The sequence below is a fragment of the Dendropsophus ebraccatus genome, chromosome 1, assembly GCF_027789765.1.
Source record: "Dendropsophus ebraccatus isolate aDenEbr1 chromosome 1, aDenEbr1.pat, whole genome shotgun sequence".
In the NCBI taxonomy this organism is placed as follows: Eukaryota; Metazoa; Chordata; class Amphibia; order Anura; family Hylidae; genus Dendropsophus; species Dendropsophus ebraccatus.
The window spans coordinates 231,358,688-231,377,179 of NC_091454.1; positions in this window are offsets into that span (position 1 = coordinate 231,358,688).

An 18,492-nucleotide genomic window follows, 5' to 3' on the forward strand; every position below is an offset into this window, starting at 1 on the left:
TGTTATCCAGTCACAGTATAGCGGTATTGGTCAGGTCTGGTATGGCAGGGTTATCCAGTCACAGTATGGCGGTATTGGTCAGGTCTTATATGACAGTGTTATCCAGTCACAGTATGGCGGTATTGGTCAGGTCTGGTATTGAAAGTGTTATCCAGTCCCAGTATGGCGGTATTGGTCAGGTCTGGTGTGGCAGTGTTATCCAGTCACAGTATGGCGGTATTGGTCAGGTCTGGTGTGGCTGTGTCATCCAGTCACAGTATGGCGGTATTGGTCAGGTCTGGCTGTGTTATCCAGTCACAGTATGGCGGTATTGATCAGGTCTGGTGTAGCAGTGTTACCCAGTCACAGTTTGGTATATTTGTTGTGCCCTGTATATACATGTACTGTATGGATGGAGTAGGGGGTCCTGTATATACATGTACTGTATAGATGGAGTAGGGGGCCCTGTATATACATGTACTGTATAGATGGAGTAGGGGGCCCTGTATATACATGTACTGTATAGATGGAGTAGGAGGTCCTGTATATACATGTCCTGTATAGATGGAGTAGGAGGTCCTGTATATACATGTCCTGTATAGATGGAGTAGGAGGTCCTGTATATACATGTCCTGTATAGATGGAGTAGGGGGTCCTGTATATACATGTACTGTATAGATGGAGTAGGGGGTCCTGTATATACATGTACTGTATAGATGGAGTAGGGGGTCCTGTATATACATGTCCTGTATAGTTGGAGTAGGGGGTCCTGTATATACATGTACTGTATAGATGGAGTAGGGGGTCCTGTATATACATGTACTGTATAGATGGAGTAGGGGGTCCTGTATATACATGTCCTGTATAGATGGAGTAGGGGGCCCTGTATACATGTACTGTATAGATGGAGTAGGGGGTCCTGTATACATGTACTGTATAGTTGGAGTAGGGGGCCCTGTATATACATGTACTGTATAGATGGAGTAGGGGGTCCTGTATATACATGTACTGTATAGATGGAGTAGGAGGTCCTGTATATACATGTACTGTATAGATGGAGTAGGGGGTCCTGTATATACATGTACTGTATAGATGGAGTAGGGGGTCCTGTATATACATGTACTGTATAGATGGAGTAGGAGGTCCTGTATATACATGTACTGTATAGTTGTAGTAGGGGGTCCTGTATATACATGTCCTGTATAGTTGGAGTAGGGGGCCCTGTATATACATGTACTGTATAGATGGAGTAGGGGGTCCTGTATATACATGTACTGTATAGATGGAGTAGGAGGTCCTGTATATACATGTACTGTATAGTTGGAGTAGGGGGCCCTGTATATACATGTACTGTATAGATGGAGTAGGGGGTCCTGTATACATGTACTGTATAGATGGAGTAGGGGGTCCTGTATATACATGTACTGTATAGATGGAGTAGGGGGTCCTGTATACATGTACTGTATAGATGGAGTAGGGGGTCCTGTATATACATGTACTGTATAGATGGAGTAGGGGGTCCTGTATATACATGTACTGTATAGATGAAGTAGGGGGCCCTGTATACATGTATAGATGGAGTAGGGGGTCCTGTATACATGTACTGTATAAATGGAGTAGGGGGTCCTGTATATACATGTACTGTATAGATGGAGTAGGGGGCCCTGTATATACATGTACTGTATAGATGGAGTAGGAGGTCCTGTATATACATGTACTGTATAGATGGAGTAGGGGGTCCTGTATATACATGTACTGTATAGATGGAGTAGGGGGTCCTGTATATACATGTACTGTATAGATGGAGTAGGGGGCCCTGTATACATGTACTGTATAGATGGAGTAGGGGGTCCTGTATACATGTACTGTATAGATGGAGTAGGGGGTCCTGTATATACATGTACTGTATAGATGGAGTAGGGGGTCCTGTATATACATGTACTGTATAGATGGAGTAGGGGGCCCTGTATATACATGTACTGTATAGATGGAGTAGGGGGTCCTGTATACATGTACTGTATAGATGGAGTAGGGGGTCCTGTATACATGTACTGTATAGATGGAGTAGGGGGTCCTGTATATACATGTACTGTATAGATGGAGTAGGAGGTCCTGTATATACATGTACTGTATAGATGGAGTAGGGGATCCTGTATACATGTACTGTATAGTTGGAGTACGGGGCCCTGTATATACATGTACTGTATAGATGGAGTAGGGGGTCCTGTATACATGTATAGATGGAGTAGGGGGTCCTGCATATACATGTACTGTATAGATGGAGTAGGAGGTCCTCTATATACATGTACTGTATAGATGGAGTAGGGGGTCCTGTATATACATGTACTGTATAGATGGAGTAGGGGGTCCTGTATATACATGTACTGTATAGATGGAGTAGGGGGTCCTGTATATACATGTACTGTATAGATGGAGTAGGAGGTCCTGTATATACATGTACTGTATAGATGGAGTAGGGGGCCCTGTATACATGTACTGTATAGATGGAGTAGGGGGTCCTGTATACATGTACTGTATAGATGGAGTAGGGGGTCCTGTATACATGAACTGTATAGTTGGAGTAGGGGGCCCTGTATATACATGTACTGTATAGATGGAGTAGGGGGTCCTGTATACATGTATAGATGGAGTAGGGGGTCCTGTATATACATGTACTGTATAGATGGAGTAGGAGGTCCTGTATATACATGTACTGTATAGATGGAGTAGGGGGTCCTGTATATACATGTACTGTATAGATGGAGTAGGGGGTCCTGTATATACATGTACTGTATAGATGGAGTAGGAGGTCCTGTATATACATGTACTGTATAGATGGAGTAGGAGGTCCTATATATACATGTACTGTATAGTTGGAGTAGGGGGTCCTGTATATACATGTCCTGTATAGTTGGAGTAGGGGGCCCTGTATATACATGTACTGTATAGATGGAGTAGGGGGGCCTGTATATACATGTACTGTATAGATGGAGTAGGAGGTCCTGTATATACATGTACTGTATAGTTGGAGTAGGGGGCCCTGTATATACATGTACTGTATAGATGGAGTAGGGGGTCCTGTATACATGTACTGTATAGATGGAGTAGGGGGTCCTGTATATACATGTACTGTATAGATGGAGTAGGGGGTCCTGTATATACATGTACTGTATAGATGGAGTAGGGGGTCCTGTATATACATGTACTGTATAGTTGGAGTAGGGGGTCCTGTATATACATGTCCTGTATAGTTGGAGTAGGGGGTCCTGTATATACATGTACTGTATAGATGGAGTAGGGGGTCCTGTATATACATGTACTGTATAGATGGAGTAGGAGGTCCTGTATATACATGTACTGTATAGTTGGAGTAGGGGGCCCTGTATATACATGTACTGTATAGATGGAGTAGGGGGTCCTGTATACATGTACTGTATAGATGGAGTAGGGGGTCCTGTATACATGTACTGTATAGATGGAGTAGGGGGTCCTGTATACATGTACTGTATAGATGGAGTAGGGGGTCCAGTACCACTTCTCCTGTCCTGTATGCTGGGTGTAATCCTCAGTATATATATATATATATATATATCTATATTATAAAAATGATATGTCTGTCTGTCTGTATATACATAAAACCAGTGGGCACCGCTATGATTAAGGGAGTGCTAAACCAATGCATATAAATGACACAAAACCAAAAAGAACAAAAAGCATATGCACAAATAGGTAGCACATCACAAAAATACTTTATTGTAATATAGACACAGATACAAAAATAACACTAAATAGACAAAGCAGGAGTATGGCAAAAAGGGGAGACAAACCCCAAAACCACTCTGCATAAAAACAATTAAAAAGTCCACATAAGTCCGGCCGGTATACCAGCAAGGACTATTCAACCACCCTGACCCAGGACTGTGCAAACAATGTCAAAGTATAGCCAAACTGCCTAAGCAGAGTCCTTATAACATGTACCCTATAACAACATCACAATGATATACATATGAGGTGGGACAATAAAAAAGGGTCACCATGTCAGTCCTAGAAACATATGAAAAACGGGTCAGGTGGGAAAGAGTAACCCCACGCGTTCCGCCGCCCAGCGGCTTCCTCAGGGATATGAATGATAGAGTGGGGGGCATACTATATATATATCTCAAACATGTGAGGGCAATTACAATCTTAATGAGATATCATAACATACCATGTGCAGGAGAATCTGGCGTCCGGCAATAGTGGGCGCCATCTTGGAGAGGCTGCGCACGCGCAATAAAGATATATATATATATATACAGTGCACAGTACCACTTCTCCTGTCCTGTATGCTGGGTGTAATCCTCAGTATATATATATATATATATATATATATATAGTGCACAGTACCACTTCTCCTGTCCTGTATGCTGGGTGTAATCCTCAGTATATATATATATATACAGTGCACAGTACCACTTCTCCTGTCCTGTATGCTGGGTGTAATCCTCAGTATATATATATTATATATATACAGTGTACAGTACCACTTCTCCTGTCCTGTATGCTGGGTGTAATCCTCAGTATATATATATATACAGTGCACAGTACCACTTCTCCTGTCCTGTATGCTGGGTGTAATCCTCAGTATATATATATACAGTGCACAGTACCACTTCTCCTGCCCTGTATGCTGGGTGTAATCCTCAGTATATATATATATACAGTGCACAGTACCACTTCTCCTGTCCTGTATGCTGGGTGTAATCCTCAGTATATATATATATATACAGTGCAGAGTACCACTTCTCCTGTCCTGTATGCTGGGTGTAATCCTCAGTATATATATATATACAGTGCACAGTACCACTTCTCCTGTCCTGTATGCTGGGTGTAATCCTCAGTATATATATATATATATATATATATATATATATATATATATATATATATATATATATATACACAGTGCACAGTACCACTTCTCCTGTCCTGTATGCTGGGTGTAATCCTCAGTATATATATATATACAGTGCACAGTACCACTTCTCCTGTCCTGTATGCTGGGTGTAATCCTCAGTGTATATATATATACAGTGCACAGTACCACTTCTCCTGTCCTGTATGCTGGGTGTAATCCTCAGTATATATATATATATATATATATATATACAGTGCACAGTACCACTTCTCCTGTCCTGTATGCTGGGTGTAATCCTCAGTATATATATATATACAGTGCACAGTACCACTTCTCCTGTCCTGTATGCTGGGTGTAATCCTCAGTGTATATATATATACAGTGCACAGTACCACTTCTCCTGTCCTGTATGCTGGGTGTAATCCTCAGTGTATATATATATCTATATTATAAAAATGATATGTCTGTCTGTCTGTCTGTCTGTCCTCTATAGACTTCCAAACGCCTGAACCGTTTGACCCCAAATTCGGCACACAGATACATTGGGTGCCCGGGAAGGTTACAGCGACGGTCCCGTCCCCGCCAGATGTACAGGAGGGGAGGGGGAGGGGAAAGAGAGGCGCCCCATAGAGATGAATGGGAAAATCTCCTCACTGCAAACACATGTATATACAGGGCCCCCTACTCCATCTATACAGTACATGTATATACAGGGCACTACAGGTATACAGGGGCCCATACTCCATCTATACAGTACATGTATATACAGGGCCCCCTACTCCATCTATACAGTACATGTATACAGGACCCCTACTCCATCTATACAGTACATGTATACAGGCCCCCCTACTCCATCTATACAGTACATGTATAAACAGGGCACTACAGGTATACAGGGGCCACTACTCCATCTATACAGTACATGTATATACAGGACCCCCTACTTCATCTATACAGTACATGTATTTACAGGACCCCCTACTCCATCTTTACAGTACATGTATATACAGGACCCCCTACTCCAACTATACAGTACATGTATACAGGGCCCCCTACTCCATCTATACAGTACATGTATATACAGGCCCCCCTACTCCATCTATACAGTACATGTATATACAGGAACCCCTACTCCATCTATACAGTACATGTATATACAGAACCCCCTACTCCATCTATACAGTACATGTATATACAGGGCACTACAGGTATACAGGGGCCCATACTCCATCTATACAGTACATGTATATACAGGGCCCCCTACTCCATCTATACAGTACATGTATACAGGACCCCTACTCCATCTATACAGTACATGTATATACAGGCCCCCCTACTCCATCTATACAGTACATGTATATACAGGACCCCCTACTCCATCTATACAGTACATGTATATACAGAACCCCCTACTCCATCTATACAGTACATGTATATACAGGGCACTACAGGTATACAGGGGCCCATACTCCATCTATACAGTACATGTATATACAGGGCCCCCTACTCCATCTATACAGTACATGTATACAGGACCCCTACTCCATCTATACAGTACATGTATATACAGGACTCCCTACTCCATCTATACAGTACATGTATATACAGGACCCCCTACTCCATCTATACAGTACATGTATATACAGGACCCCCTACTCCATCTATACAGTACATGTATATACAGGACCCCCTACTCCATCTATACAGTACATGTATATACAGGACCCCCTACTCCATCTATACAGTACATGTATATACAGGACCCCCTACTCCATCTATACAGTACATGTATATACAGGGCCCCCTACTCCATCTATACAGTACATGTATACAGGACCCCTACTCCATCTATACAGTACATGTATATACAGGACTCCCTACTCCATCTATACAGTACATGTATATACAGGACCCCCTACTCCATCTATACAGTACATGTATATACAGGACCCCCTACTCCATCTATACAGTACATGTATATACAGGACCCCCTACTCCATCTATACAGTACATGTATATACAGGACCCCCTACTCCATCTATACAGTACATGTATATACAGGACCCCCTACTCCATCTATACAGTACATGTATATACAGGACCCCCTACTCCATCTATACAGTACATGTATATACAGGACCCCCTACTCCATCTATACAGTACATGTATATACAGGACCCCCTACTCCATCTATACAGTACATGTATATACAGGACCCCCTACTCCATCTATACAGTACATGTATATACAGGACCCCCTACTCCATCTATACAGTACATGTATATACAGGACCCCCTACTCCATCTATACAGTACATGTATATACAGGACCCCCTACTCCATCTATACAGTACATGTATATACAGGACCCCCTACTCCATCTATACAGTACATGTATATACAGGACCCCCTACTCCATCTATACAGTACATGTATATACAGGACCCCCTACTCCATCTATACAGTACATGTATACAGGACCCCCTACTCCATCTATACAGTACATGTATATACAGGACCCCCTACTCCATCTATACAGTACATGTATACAGGACCCCCTACTCCATCTATACAGTACATGTATACAGGACCCCCTACTCCATCTATACAGTACATGTATATACAGGACCCCCTACTCCATCTATACAGTACATGTATACAGGACCCCCTACTCCATCTATACAGTACATGTATACAGGACCCCCACTCCATCTATACAGTACATGTATATACAGGGCACTACAGATATACCAAACTGTGACTGGGTAACACTGCCACACCAGACCTGACCAATACCGCCACACTGTGACTGGATAACACTGCCATACCAGACCTGACCAATACTGCCATACTGTGACTGGATAACACTGCCACACCAGACCTGACCAATACCGCCTTACTGTAACTGGATAACACCACTATACCAGACCTGACCAATACCGCCAAACTGTGACTAGATGACACCGCCATACCACACCTGACCAATACCGCCATACTGTGACTGAATAACACCACCATACCACACCTGACCAATACCGCCATACTGTGCTGGATAACACTGTCATACCAGACCTGACCAATACCGCCAAACTGTGACTGGGTAACACTGTCATAACACACCTGACCAATACCACCATATTATGATTGGATAACACTGTCATACCAGACCTGACCAATACCACCATACTGTGACTGGAAAAAACTGCTATACCAGACCTGACCAATACTGCCATACTGTGACTGGATAACACCACTATACCAGACCTGACCAGTGCCACCACACTGTGACTGGAGAACACCGCCACACCAGACCTGACCAATACCGCCATACTGTGACTGGATAACACCCGCCATACCAGACCTGACCAATACCGACACAGTGACTGAATAACACTGCCATACCAGATCTGACCAATACTGCCATACTGTGACTGGATAACACCGCTATACCAGACCTGACCAATACTGCCATACCCCTCTCGAAAAGACACCAATTTTTCTGGCAAGTCTGAATGGGAGGGTACTGCCCCTCTGCAAGGTGCAACCCTATGCACCAGACCATGGGTGCCTAATGGTTAATACGACCCTGCAGGTATAAAGGACACTACAGGTATACAGGACCCCAAAACTATACACTACAGGTGCACGGGACCTCCACCAACTATATACTACAGGTATACAGGACCCCAAACTTTACACTACAGGTATACAGGACCTCCACCAACTCTATACTACAGGTATACAGGACCCCAAAGCTATACACTACAGGTATACAGGAACCCCACCAACTATATACTACAGTTATATAGAACCCCAAACTATACACTAGAGGTATACAGGACCTCCACCAACTCTATACTAGACTTATACAGTACCCCTCAAACTATGCACTACAGGTATATCGGACCCCTGAACTATATACTACAGGTATACAAGACCTCCACCAATTATACACTACAGGTATCCAGGACCCTCAAACTATAAACTACAGGTATACAAGACCTCCACCAACTATACATTACAGGTATACAGCACCAACTATATACTACAGGTATACAGGACCCCCAAACTATACACTATAGGTATACAGCCCCCCCAACTATGCGCTACAGATATGCGAGACCCCTAAAAACTATACATTGTGGGTATACAGAACCCCTCCAACTATGCACTACAGGTATACACTAATTCCACTGATTAACTCAGATGAAACAATACCTTTAGCTTGGCCTCCTGGGCACCTTAGAACAAATATAATTAACACAGTTAATGGGGCCATTGACATTGAGGAGTCCGTCCAGTTAGTAAGGGATACGGGGAGGGGTGCACTGGGGGCAAAGGTGGATATAAAGTCAGCATTGAGATTGCTCCCTCTGCATCTTAGTAGTTTACCCCCTTGCCTCTGCAGCCTGTAACCCCCCCCCCCCTCGCCTCCACAGCCTGTTATCCTCCCCTCGCCTCCGCAGCCTGTTATCCCCCCTCGCCTCCGCAGCCTGTAATCCCCCCCCTCGCCTCCGCAGCCTGTTTCCCCCCACCTCGCCTCCGCAGCCTGTTATCCCCCCCCTCACCTCCGCAGCTTGTTATCCACCCCTCACCTCCGCAGCCTGTTATCCCCCCTCGCCTCCGCAGCCTGTTATCCCCCTCTCACCTCCGCAGCCTGTTATCCCCCCCCTCCCTCGCCTCCGCAGCCTGTTATCCGCCCCTCGCCTCTGCAGCCTGTTATCCCCCCCTCGCCTCCGCAGCCTGTTCCCCCCTTGCCTCTGCCGCTTGTCCCCCCCCTTGCCTCCGCAGCCTGTTCCCCCCCCTCGCCTCCGCAGCCTGTTCCCCCCATGCCTCCGCCGCTTGTCCCCCCCTCGCCTCAGCAGCCTGTCCCCCCCCCTCACCTCCGCAGCCTGTTATCCCCCTCCACGCCTCCACAGCCTGTTATTCCCCCCCTCGCCTCCGCAGCCTGTTATCCCCCCCTCACCTCCGCAGCCTGTTATCCCCCCCCCTCACCTCCGCAGCCTGTTATCCCCCCCCTCGCCTCCGCAGCCTGTTCTCCCCCTTAACAAAAACCTATATTATGTCCACTGACAAATTATCAATTTATGAGCGTTCAACTCATATATACACTAACAACGAAAAAAACCTTCAACTATTTAACTAATTTTACCATAACCAAATTTGTAAGCCACGAAAATTAATTCTTTATTAATTCATAAATCCCAAAATAATCCCAATAAAAACAACAAGAACACAATGGACAATTAAAAACAACGGGTGCAGGGGATCATAACATACTATTCCAATCCAAATATATTATGCATGAGCAGGGGGAGACAACAAATAATAAAGTACATGGGGTTTCAAAAAGGTTCAATTCATATATCATAAAGTGCAACGTGCCTGTCTGTAAACAAATGGTCTTGAGGCTAGGTGCCAAAGGTAAATCAGGTGGCTAAATTGCCAAGGAAAATTCCTGCACTCAGACCATTTCACCGATAAGAAACACCATCCCCCATACTGCATCCCCTGCACCTCCCCCTCCAACGCGTTTCGTAGACCTTTCTCAAGGAGTGGTGAGATGTGTGGGGCTGGGCGAGTTTAAATACCTAGTGTAAGTATCCTTGACCAATAACATACCGTGATTTTGATTACCGGGTGCTCCGACGCCATGCCGCCCCCAACATCCGGGATCGCGCCAGTCGTCAGTCCACATCACTGAGGGCGCCGGAAGTGCGCCATCAGGGATACGGACGTCAGACCGGAGGCAACCACAAATGCAGGGGCGCATGCGCATCCGAGCGCTCAATCCCGGTGGTCATCTTGGGAATACGCTAGATATGGCCCAAAGAATCCAAACAGAGAGCCAGGAATTAGTCTTATATTAATGGTGGATAAGTAACACTGCAACTGATAAATAATAAACCATATGTTATACCTATATGGATAAACAATTGATGCTAAATAGCTTTTACTATATAAATAATCAATGAAAATTCATTAGTGAATAAATATGAATATAAAACATGATAAGCTAAATAAAGTGCATATGTGCATATTAATAAATGATGACTTTTTTTGTACGAAAGATATTGGATAAAAACAGAAAAAGACACGACAGACTACCGCCAAAATAAGGTATACAGGTGGAAACAACAGAAAACATTGTCCAGATCCAATTCTGTGTTATCCATACAGAGTACTGCTTCTACTAACTCACAAGTGAGTGGGGCCAGTGGCCAAGAAGAGATAGGAGGAGGACCAATATGAAGCGAAAGGAGAGATAGGAGGACGACCAATGTGAAGAGAAAGGAGAGATAGAAGGAGGACCAATATGAAGAGAAAGGAGAGATAGGAGGAGGACCAATATGAAGCGAAAGGAGAGATGGGAGGAGGACCAATATGAAGCGAAAGGAGAGATAGGAGGAGGACCAATATGAAGAGAAAGGAGAGATAGGAGGAGGACCAATATGAAGCGAAAGGAGAGATGGGAGGAGGACCAATATGAAGCGAAAGGAGAGATAGGAGGAGGACCAATATGAAGCGAAAGGAGAGATAGGAGGAGGACCAATATGAAGCGAAAGGAGAGATGGGAGGAGGACCAATATGAAGAGAAAGGAGAGATAGGAGGACCAATATGAAGAGAAAGGAGAGATGGGAGGAGGACCAATATGAAGCGAAAGGAGAGATAGGAGGACCAATATGAAGCGAAAGGAGAGATAGGAGGAGGACCAATATGAAGCGAAAGAAGAGATAGGAGGACGACCAATGTGAAGAGAAAGGAGAGATAGGAGTAGGACCAATATGAAGCGAAAGGAGAGATAGGAGGAGGACCAATATGAAGCGAAAGGAGAGATGGGAGGAGGACCAATATGAAGCGAAAGAAGAGATAGGAGGAGGACCAATATGAAGCGAAAGGAGAGATAGGAGGAGGACCAATATGAAGCGAAAGGAGAGATGGGAGGAGGACCAATATGAAGAGAAAGGAGAGATGGGAGGAGGACCAATATGAAGAGAAAGGAGAGATAGGAGGAGGACCAATATGAAGCGAAAGAAGAGATAGGAGGAGGACCAATATGAAGCGAAAGGAGAGATAGGAGGAGGACCAATATGAAGAGAAAGGAGAGATGGGAGGAGGACCAATATGAAGCGAAGGAGAGATAGGAGGAGGACCAATATGAAGCGAAAGGAGAGATAGAAGGAGGACCAATATGAAGAGAAAGGAGAGATAGAAGGAGGACCAATATGAAGCGAAAGAAGAGATAGGAGTAGGAGGAGGACCAATATGAAGCGAAAGGAGAGATAGGAGGAGGACCAATATGAAGCGAAAGGAGAGATGGGAGGAGGACCAATGTGAAGCGAAAGGAGAGATAGGAGGAGGACCAATATGAAGCGAAAGGAGAGATGGGAGGAGGACCAATGTGAAGCGAAAGGAGAGATAGGAGGAGGACCAATATGAAGCGAAAGGAGAGATAGGAGGACCAATGTGAAGCGAAAGGAGAGATAGGAGGAGGACCAATATGAAGCGAAAGGAGAGATAGGAGGAGGACCAATATGAAGCGAAGGAGAGATAGGAGGAGGACCAATATGAAGCGAAAGGAGAGATAGAAGGAGGACCAATATGAAGAGAAAGGAGAGATAGAAGGAGGACCAATATGAAGTGAAAGGAGAGATAGGAGGAGGACCAATATGAAGCGAAAGGAGAGATAGGAGGAGGACCAATATGAAGCGAAGGAGAGAATATCAGGGGACGACGAACACAGAACAGATAACAAAGTGAAGAACAGGAGGAATTGGAGGTACTCCGCAGATTAGAAGAACTTCTTTTGGAGCAGCAAAATACGGATGGGGGGATAGATAGTTTTTGCAAACGAGGGGCGCGGCCATGGGCGCGACCTGCGCACCATCGTATGCGAATTTCTGTTAATTTCTGGGCCACTGGGAAAAAGAAAACGTACTGACCTATGACACCTCATTGTATGGCCAGATAATGGGGGCCTACTTCACACAAAAATTCATCGGAAAAGTACCAGCAGCAACTCTCTTCTTCATGCAAATTCATCACATCCTAGACATGTTGTGAACCAACAGGCCAGTTTTTGCGGGCGCGCAGGATCTGTGACCTGGATGAGGAATTTGAAAAAGAATCCAGGGAGATGGAGCGAAGATTCCAACAAAGAGGATGTAAATCCAGGGATATTGATGCTGGAATTGTGAGAGCCAGAGCGGCACAGCGCTGCGAACTGTTGGCGCCACATCACAAACGGAGGAATAATGAGCAGATTCGATTGATCACGAGATACCATACTAGATGGGCAGAGATGACTCAGGCACGCGGCCCGATCATTTCCGTGTGGCAGATGTTCCATCTGCCTTATATTGTTAGAACGGATCGATTCTGGGACTCCAATAAGGGACGTGAATTCTGCATCGTACATCACATTAATTGGCGGACTACTGGCGTTATATATTATGCTACATGTCCCTGCGACTTGATTTATATTGGACTTACATCCAGAGACCTGAGAGTCAGAACACAGGAACATATACGGGACATTAAGGCGGCTATGAATATCCCCCTGGAGGACAGTTGCGCCATCCGACAATTAAAACCACTGGCTCGACATTTTCGGAGTAAACATGGTGGAAAATGGAAAGAACTGAAAGTACTAGGAATCGATCATATACGACTTGGATCCAGAGGGGGAGACACAGCCAAAATGTTGGCGCAACGTGAATGCAAATGGATCACCAAACTAAAAACAACCGCACCAGATGGTCTGAATGAACAATGGACATTTTCAAGTTTTTTGTGACGCCAACACTTGTGAATTTCAGGTTACATACAAAATAGATCTCAGGGTCATACGGAATAGTATTTATTTTATGGGTTCGATTTAACTAGTTTTGTGGTTGATTTAGGCTGGGGGACGAAGATTCTTTATGGGATTATCTTCTATCATGTGTGATCAATGAGTGTAGAATACCTTAGAGTGGGGCCCTTGCTCCAATAATCCCCTGCAACTATATATATTTTTTATGATGTTTCATCTAATATTGCTCACGTTTTTCACACTTTAGAATTTTTGCTTTTGTTCACCTTTTTTACTTTTCACTTAGACATTATTTTTGTCCTGAATCACATCTAGACATTGTATCCCAGCACACTGCTGTTCATGTCACGCCATACGGATGGGCTTTTAGTGGCTCCATCATTAGGATTCAGCTTATCTTTTTGTTTACACTTCTTTAATATCAATAAGCAATATTCATGTTTCTCACAATTTACACTCATTTTCACATCACAATTCTCACATTCTCACATTCTATGGATTACACATCATTTCATCAATTTTTTTTCCAATCTCACTTTATTCACATCTCATTATTTTTATTTATACAGCACTTTTTCTGTTTTTATCCAATATCTTTTGTACAAAAAAAATTTTTTGTTTGTTTTTTTTCTTTTGGTTTTATTGGTACATATATACGAATGTAGTCATCATTTATTAATATGCACATATGCACTTTATTTAGCTTATCATGTTTTATATTCATATTTATTCACTAATGAATTTTCATTGATTATTTATATAGTAAAAGCTATTTAGCATCAATTGTTTATCCATATAGGTATAACATATGGTTTATTATTTATCAGTTGCAGTGTTACTTATCCACCATTAATATAAGACTAATTCCTGGCTCTCTGTTTGGATTCTTTGGGCCATATCTAGCGTATTCCCAAGATGACCACCGGGATTGAGCGCTCCGATGCGCATGCGCCCCTGCATTTGTGGTCGCCTCCGGTCTGACGTCCATATCCCTGATGGCGCACTTCCGGCGCCCTCAGTGATGTGGACTGACGACTGGCGCGATCCCGGATGTTGGGGGCGGCATGGCGTCGGAGCACCCGGTAATCAAAATCACGGTATGTTATTGGTCAAGGATACTTACACTAGGTATTTAAACTCGCCCAGCCCCACACATCTCACCACTCCTTGAGAAAGGTCTACGAAACGCGTTGGAGGGGGAGGTGCAGGGGATGCAGTATGGGGGATGGTGTTTCTTATCGGTGAAATGGTCTGAGTGCAGGAATTTTCCTTGGCAATTTAGCCACCTGATTTACCTTTGGCACCTAGCCTCAAGACCATTTGTTTACAGACAGGCACGTTGCACTTTATGGTATATGAATTGAACCTTTTTGAAACCCCATGTACTTTATTATTTGTTGTCTCCCCCTGCTCATGCATAATATATTTGGATTGGAATAGTATGTTGTTATGATCCCCTGCACCCGTTGTTTTTAATTGTCCATTGTGTTCTTGTTGTTTTTATTGGGATTATTTTGGGATTTATGAATTAATAAAGAATTAATTTTCGTGGCTTACAAATTTGGTTATGGTAACATTTCTTTGAGTTAGATAGTTGAAGGGTTTTTTCGTTGGTAGTGTCCCCCCCCCCTCGCCTCCGCAGCCTGTTCCCCCCCCCTCGCCTCCGCAGCCTGTTCCCCCCCCCTCGCCTCCGCAGCCTGTTCCCCCCCCCTCGCCTCCGCAGCCTGTTCCCCCCCCCCTCACCTCCGCAGCCTGTTCCCCCCCCCCTCACCTCCGCAGCCTGTTCCCCCCCTCACCTCCGCAGCCTGTTCCCCCCCCTCACCTCCGCAGCCTGTTCCCCCCCCCCTCACCTCCGCAGCCTGTTCCCCCCCTCACCTCCGCAGCCTGTTCCCCCCCTCACCTCCGCAGCCTGTTCCCCCCCCTCCTCTGCAGCCTGTTATCCCCCCCCTCACCTCCGCAGCCTGTCCCCCCCTCCCCTGCACTGTAAAAACTGCACCCCTCAAATATTCAAAGTGACATTTTATAAGTTCATTAACCCTTTGGGTGTTTCGCAGAAATTAAAGCAAGTTGGAGGGGAAATGTAAAATTTTCATTTTTTTGGGCAGATATTCAATTTTTATCCATTTTTCCTCTAACAGCAAATACTAACTGAGAAATGGAACTCACTATTTATTCCCCTTATTCCAATGTTTCTAGAAATCCCCCATATGCGGCCGCAGTGCGTCACCTGACATGACAGAGACCTGGAGGATTTTGGGGTCTTGTTTTTTTTAGCCATTAGATCAGGTCACAGAGGCCTTGCGGTGACAACATATTTGTGTAAGACAAGCTGACGTTTCCATCGGCACCAGGTGACACCCTAATCAATATTTATTTAATTTTTTAGGAGGTGGTACGAATAAAAAACACAATTTAGCAGAAGTTTTTCACCATTTTTTTTGTATGCCATTTACTATACATCACATATGACATATACGATTACAACGATATCCATGTTATATAGCGGTTACTATACGTCACGTATGACAGGTTATATAGCGGTTACTATACGTTACGTATGACATGTTATATAGCGGTTACTATATGTTACATATGACATGTTATATAGCGGTTACTATATGTTACATATGACATGTTATATAGCGGTTACTATACGTTACATATGACATGTTATATAGCGGTTACTATACGTTACGTATGACATGTTATATAGCGGTTACTATATGTTACATATGACATGTTATATAGCGGTTACTATATGTTACATATGACATGTTATATAGCGGTTACTATACGTTACATATGACATGTTATATAGCGGTTACTATACGTTACGTATGACATGTTATATAGCGGTTACTATATGTTACATATGACATGTTATATAGCGGTTACTATACGTTACGTATGACATGTTATATAGCGGTTACTATATGTTACATATGACATGTTATATAGCGGTTACTATACGTTACATATGACATGTTATATAGTGGTTACTATACGTTACATATGACATGTTATATAGCGGTTACTATACGTTATGTATGACATGTTATATAGCGGTTACTATACGTTATATATGACATGTTATATAGCGGTTACTATACGTTACATATGACATGTTATATAGCGGTTACTATACGTTACATATGACATGTTATATAGCGGTTACTATACGTTACGTATGACATGTTATATAGCGGTTACTATACGTTACATATGACATGTTATATAGCGGTTACAATGTTACATATGACATGTTATATAGCGGTTACTATACGTCACATATGACGTTATATAGCGGTTACTATACGTCACATATGACATGTTATATAGCGGTTACTATACGTTACATATGACATGTTATATAGCGGTTACTATACGTTACATGACATGTTATCATTATCCGTCAGGTCGGTACGATTACAGTGATATCCACGTTCTATGGCTTTTGTTATAGTTTATGGCATTTATACTATATATACTCTTTGTATCTTGCATATTGTAAGAGCTGTAATACTTTAATTTTTTCGCCAATGGCGTTATGTGAGGGCTTTTTTTTTCCGGCATAAGCGGACGTTTTTAGCGGTACACCTTTTGGGTACATGTGGCGTTTTGATAAAGCTTTTATCTATATTTTTTAGGGGGCGGGATTAACAAAAAATTGTCATTTCGGTAATTTTTTTTTTTTTCTTTGAATAGCGTTAATCTGGCGGTATAATTAATGTAACGTGTTAATAGACGGGGTCATTACGGACGCGGCGATACCAAATATGTGTATCTAATTTATAGGGGATCATTTATAAAGGGGGCATGGGGAATGTGTATATTTATTTTACTTATTTATTTATGTATTTATTTATTTATTTATTTAATTTATTTGTTTTAATTTTTTTTTTTTTTATTTATGTATTTGTGTGTGTGTGTTTTACTTTTGCAGATACATATATAATGCATTACAGCACATAGGCTGCGCTGTAATGTATTATAGAGTGAATGAGCTCATTCAAATGATCAGTGCAGGGACCTGATCGTTCAGAACGGGGGGAGCCGAATCCGGGGGGGACAAGGGGAGAGGGACCGGATTGGAGCACAGAGGGGAGGCACGAGCACAGGGGAACACAAGCAGGGGGGGCACGGGGGAACACAAGCAGGGGGGGGCACGGGGGAACACAAGCAGGGGGGGGCACGGGGGAACACAAGCAGGGGGGGGCACGGGGGAACACAAGCAGGGGGGGCACGGGGGAACACAAGCAGGGGGGGCACGGGGGAACACAAGCATGGGGGGCACGGGGGAACACAAGCAGGGGGGGCACGGGGGGGGGGGGCATAAGAACAAGGGGGGAGCACAAGCACGGGGAGGGAGCCGAATCCGGACGGGAAGGGGACAAGGGGAGGGAGAGGAGAAGGGGGGGAGCTGGAGCGGGGGGGGGGGGGCTGTATCGGGGCTGCGGGAGCCCGGACATTACAGGGGGAAATAAGGGGGGCCTGGGGGGAGGATTACAGCAGTGGCGACAGGAGGAGGCAATGTGCTGCAGCCTCCTCCTGCCGCCCAATCAACCCGCTGCACAGAATCTCCCCATAAACGCTGCAGTCGCACTGACCGCGGTGTTTATGGGGTTACCTGTTCAGGGGGAGCGCGGCTCCCCTTTGGGCAGTGGCAGCAGGGGGAGGCTCACTATTTAGATGACTTTCGCTTCTTTGGGCCACAGAGGTCAGAGACTTGCAGAGGGGTTATGAGGGACTTTGCTGGGCTCCTAGAAGGGTTTGGGGTTCCAGTGGCAGATGAGGAAATGGT